This window comes from Pipistrellus kuhlii, unplaced genomic scaffold, assembly GCF_014108245.1.
Source record: "Pipistrellus kuhlii isolate mPipKuh1 unplaced genomic scaffold, mPipKuh1.p scaffold_m20_p_1, whole genome shotgun sequence".
NCBI classification, from domain to species: Eukaryota; Metazoa; Chordata; class Mammalia; order Chiroptera; family Vespertilionidae; genus Pipistrellus; species Pipistrellus kuhlii.
In genome coordinates, this window is record NW_023425404.1 from 61,257,271 (window position 1) to 61,263,311 (window position 6,041).

Below are 6,041 nucleotides of genomic sequence, written 5' to 3' on the forward strand. Positions count from 1 at the left end.
AGAGTGAAGGTGGTGCCAGCAGCTAGGGGAAGGAAGGCCTATTCTTGCACGAATCTTCATGCACGGGGCCTCTAGTGTGTGTGTGTGTGTGTGTGTGTGTGTGTGTGTGTGTGTATTAAAAACAACAGAATGTCAAGCAACTGGTTTCTTCAATAAAAATCAGACTGCATTCCCTAGTGGTTTGGCTCAGCAGTTAAAGCTTTGGCCCATGGACCATAGGTTCTCGAATTTGATTCCAGTCAAGGGCATGTACCTCAGTTGCAGGCTCTATCTGATCCAGTTCCAGAGGCAACCAATCAAGATGTCTCTCTCACATGAATCTCTCTCTCTCTCTCTCTCTCTCTCTCTCTCTCTCTCTCTCTCTCTCTCTCTCTCCTCCTCCTCCTCTTCCTCTTCCTCCTCCTCCTCCTCCTTCTCCTCCCTTCCTCCTTTACCTTCTCTCTAAAAATTAATACAAACATATTCTCAGGTGATGATTTAAAAAATAAATAAGCAAGGCTATGTGTGTGCAGCCATGTGTGTAAAGTTACGTTAGTGGAATTAGGAATGCTATATTCCACCAATTACAGATTTTTAGTGGACCCAAACTGCTCGTTTGAAGTACAATTATCTTTTCGCAGAAATAAAAAGCAATAATGTAATAATTACTGAGAATTAATCACTTAGTTACCGGTTTGACTTGGGAGCATAATGAAAGTTTTGTAACAAGAATGGGGGGCATATGGGCAGAGACCTATAAGTGGACAATGAGTCCAGAGAAGAGGATGTCAAGGAACCGAAAATAAATTTTTACCCACCTGCTTAACAGCTCTAAAGATTGGGGGGTTGGCTTCATTGATTTCATGCTGTCCTAGTTCTCAGATTGCCTGCCCCTGGAGCCTGCTGGGAGCCTGCTAGTGAGGGCTCCAGCTGCCACTAGATATACCCAACACATGCTAGGTCCTCAAATATGTTCTTTTAACAAAACTTGTTTTCAAAGCAAAGGAATGGGACTAGGAAGATATACAGATCACAAATCAGGATAAGTTTATAAAACTAGTTCTTTTAAAATTCTCATTATGTTTAAAAATCTCCAGAAAGGGGAAAACTACTGGCTATGAAGATAGCCTTGTGCCATTTTGGGCAGCTCTAAATACTAAAAATTCCCGTGGATAGAACCTAATCTTACAGCTCATCACTGCAGCAATGCCTTATTACTGCTGAGCCATTCAGAACAAATCCAATTCCTCTTCACACCAACCTTTTAAATACGTTAGGAGTTTTACAACCTGTGCTCCCAAATACAGGTTTGGGCAAAAGTAGGTTTACATTTGCTCAAATGTAAATTAATACAATAATTGATAAATAATAATACAAGAATGAACTGTGTTTCACTTACTCACAACTGTAAACCTACATTTGCCCCACTCTGCATTGCCACATTAGGTACTAATAGCAAGAGCTATAAAATGGCTCCTACTGTTTGGTTCAATAATTCCACTTGCTAAATTAGGCTAAATGGAAGTAACTCAAAGTGAGAAGGGATAAACTTATGCAAATCTGTTTACTCTTGTCTCTGTGTAACAGAGAAAATTCAGAAACAATACAAATTCCAAATAGTCTCATAGATACAAAGAACAGACTGGCGGTTGCCAAAGGGAAGGGGAGTAGGGGAATGGGTGAAAAGGGTGAAAGCATTAAGAAGTGCTAATTGGTAGTCACAAAATAGTCCCAGGGATGTAAAGTACAGCATATAGTCAATAATACTGTAACATAGTAAGTATATATGGTACTTAAAATATCAGGGGGACCATTGTGTAAAATATATGACTGTCTAATCACTATGCTGTACACCTGAAACTAATACAAAATAATATTGAATGTAAATTGTAATTGAAAAAAAAATAAAATAAAAGAGAAATAATATAAATTCCTCAAAATTCAGAGTGAATTAAAAAATGATGGGGGAACTATTTGATGTTTTAACTGAAGCACCAAGTTTTCACTTTAACTGAAGGCAAATATACAAATATTATCCTGATGCATGGAAATAAGTATGGGCGCTGCCACATGCAGAAAACAGAACATAAAACTATGTTTTCATTGGGTTACAGCTCTGTAAAAGGGTCTCAGGGTTTACACATCAATAAAGTCCATAAGTGAATGTGGAGCCTTTCCAGAGCTCCCGCTCCAAACCATGCTTCCTGCAGACTCTCCCAGCCCAGGGAGCTGCCTCCAGCCCAGGACCTGTGCCACATTTGCTTTTGATTCCATGCTGTGTATCTCCCACTTGCAAATACTTACCCATGGCCCATAGAGGGCTAAAGAAAGCTAAGCAGCAGACCCCAAGCCTCAGTCTCCCCAGTCCCTCCCAGTTTTCACGTCTCACTTGGTCTGTGGGGCTTTGTGCTCCCCTTATAGTCTTTACCTGGAGGTCTGATGTCTCCTGGGACCAAGTCAGACACTATCTAGGGTGCAGCAGTGACAAAATAGACAAGGTCCCTGAGTTCATAGAGTTTATTTTAAAATACATAGTGGTAAAGGTGGGTTTATTATGAGAAAGGAAATAAATAAATACATAATCAAGTAGAGGGAAATGTGAAGGAAACAAAACAAACCAACATTATTGGGAGGTATAATGGGAACACTAGACCAGGTGGTTGGGGAAGACATCTGAGAATGCAACACTTCAGTTAGGACTGAAGGATGAGAGCCAGCCACTAGACTTCCTCCAGGCAGAAGGAAAAGAGCACAAAAAGGCCCCAAATTGGGAATAAGCAAGGCATATTTGAAGGACTGAAAGGCCACAATGGCTGGAGGATCACTAGAAGCTTCCTACTCGGGAAGAAATAGGCAAAAAAGGAGTCATGCAAATTGGAAGCCATTGAAGGACTGGGGTGATCTGATTGAGGTTTTTGGAAGATCAGTCTGGTGAGGGTGCAGCGAATGGTTTATCAGGAAGTAAGAGTGGAGCGTGTAGACCAGTATGGAAACTAATGTGCTCACACAGTCAACATGTTGGTGGTGTGGACTTTGCCAGCATCTGGTTCAGAAAAATTGTACATTTCTATATTTTTAATATATTTTTATTGATTTCAGAGAGGAAGGAAGAGGGAGAGATAGAAACATCCATGATGAGAGAGAATCATGGTGGATTGGCTGCCTCCTGCAGGTTCCCCACTGGAGATGGAGCCCACAACCCAGGCGTGTGCCCTTGACCTTTCAGTTCACAGGCCAACGCTCTATCCACTGAGCAAAATCAGCAGGGCAAAAGTTGTACATTTTAAAAGAAACATTACCAGTAAAATAAAATCTAAACTAAGGGAAGTTAAACAAAAATAGATTTAAAATATATTTACTACACAGATTTCTTAAGATAGCTAAGGTTTGGCCCCCAGTTTCCTTGGAAGGGACAGGCAACAAGATGTTCTCTCAAGTCTGACCTTTCCTGTCCCCTTTGTGGTCCTTCATTAATTCCCCCTTACCTTGCGGCATGAGAAAAAAGCAGAGCCCACGTTACTGCTACTCTTCAAGCGGACAAATAGTGAGCAGCCTAAAGCCCCAACCCTATGTACAATGGTAGCTACATCTCTCAGTGACCATAAAACAGATAATAAACATTAGGCACAAATGTTTCTTCCACCTACTCTAGTGTTAGGATAACACTCCTTCCCCCTAAAAACCATAATGAAAATTTCTTAGGGATTATTCTATTATTATAACACTCTAGACCAGTGGTTCTCAACCTTCCTAATGCCGCGACCCTTTAATACAGTTCCTCATGTTGTGCTGACCCCCAACCATAAAATTATTTTCGTTGCTACTTCGTAACTGTAATTTTGCTACTGTTAATGAATCGTAATGTAAATATCTGTGTTTGCTGGTGGTCTTAGGCTCTACAGCAGCGGTTCTCAACACGAGGAACTGTATTAAAGGGTCGAGGCATTAGAAAGGTTGAGAACCACTGCTCTAGAACAAGTCTAAAGAAGAAATACAATAGCTTTTATTCTCTGATTCACAGGGATATATCTAATACTTTTAGGAACTCTTTCAGGACTGGCTACTACAGAAATAAAGCTAACACTTGTTAACATGACAGCTAGGTGGTGCAGTGTTCCAAGAGCTTCTTTTAAGGACTTGGGCAGCTAAGATGAAACCCTATAACTTACTGGTTGAGAGTGAAGGATCTGGAGTCAGGCTGCTTGGGTTCGAATCCTGGTCTCTCCACCTACTGTGTGGCATAGAACAGGTTGTTTAACTTCAATAAGCCAGAATTTCATCTTCAAAATGGGAGTTTGATAAGCCCCCAAGAATCTGAAGTGGATGAAATATGATGAGAACTGTTTGTGAACTCAGGAGAGGGCTTCTAAACCTGGCCTGTTCCCTGCCGACAAGTCCTCCATTATCATTTTCCCCTTCACATCTCCCCAACACATATATATCAACACACACTCTATTATACACACAAACATGCACCACACACCTACATACTTAGTTGTAGAAAGTGGTATTTAACCACTATAAGCATAGTAAATGTCATTTTACTTTTTAAAAAATATTTATTTAATTGAGAGCAAGAGAGAGAGAGAGAGAGAAACATTCATCGGCTGCCTCCCACACACACTGTCCCCCCACCCACTAGGGATCAAGCTTGCAACCACTCTGGGAATCAGACTGGTGACCTCTCTGTGCACGGGGACAACTCTCAACCAACTGAGCCACACCAGTTACATAGCATATGGCACTTAACGAAATAAACCTTTCTAATTTAGCACAGATTAAAACAACTCCTGGAAAGAAGTAACTGGATCCCAGACCCTGAATTCGAACTCCCTCACACTACAAGCTCAAAAATTTTCAAGTGCTCTTTTTCCATGGGGAAAATAAATGACCCACTCCCTTTTCCAGAGATCCATGGACTCCCCCAACCAGCTTAATTTATATTCCACTTTCTATTTTAGGCTCTACCAACTGTTTCCCAAGTTGCTTGAGTATAAGGAATTGAAGATCAGGGAAGGGAAGGTTCATAATGCCTCAACCCTGGGAATAGGTGAGTTGGATTTGAAGCAAGTGAATACGGTTCATAATACTGCTGACTCTGGAGCAACACAGGTTTGAACTTCCCATCCACTTGTACTTGCCCCCCCCACCCCGCCCTTAAATACCTGTACTGTTTCCCACCCATGGTTGGGAGTGTAAGGATTCACATTGCATTGTTCTGCCATTGTATATAGGAGACTTGCGCACCCATGGATGTTGGAATTGGTGGGGGTTCCTGGAACCAACCCCTCTCCAGGACTCAGAAACAGGTTTGGGGGAGTCAAAAGTTGTTGGTTGATTTTCGAATGCACCTAAGCACTGGCCTCGGTAAGCAGCTACTGGGCAGCATTTACTCAGTGGACACCAGGGGGTAGCAACATCACACGCTCCCGGCTCCCAGGCACAAATCCTAGGGAAGAAGCTTTAGAGTCTTCCTGACTCAGGGCCCCATAGCCCATGGACAGAAAAGAGCTCCAACTCCCTGCTTCTAACTCCTGGAAAGATGGTCACTAGGGTTTGTGGCCCTAGATTATTAACCTTTCGCCACTCTGGAGCAGAGGGGCCCTGCCTACAAATAAAATGGACATTTTCTCTCTCCTCTTTTCTAAACCCAGGGGAGTGGAGAATAAGTGGTGGGATTTAATTTTTTGAGGAGGTGAGAGAAGAGCCACCACATGAAGCCACATCCTACTTGCCCCTGTGCCAGCGACTGTCCAGAAGCTCCGGCCTCCTGGCTTCCTAGGAGTTCGGTCCCCTGGGCAGACCCTTCCCACAGGTCACCCCCTATCCATCCTCTGCGGCACAGGCCCTCCAGCCCCCCTCTAGGAACTAGTTTGCTTTCTGAGCTCCTCTCCAAGCCCACCCTTTGGAAGCTCCACCCGCACCCCGCCTGGCCCTGCTCATAGGAGGGACAAGACCTCTCCCATCTATGCTTAGACCTCCCCTTCCCCTCCTGGGGGAGCCTCCCTGGTCTTCACTTCCCACCCAGGCTCCGGAAGGGTGGCTGAGGCTACAACTTTCTT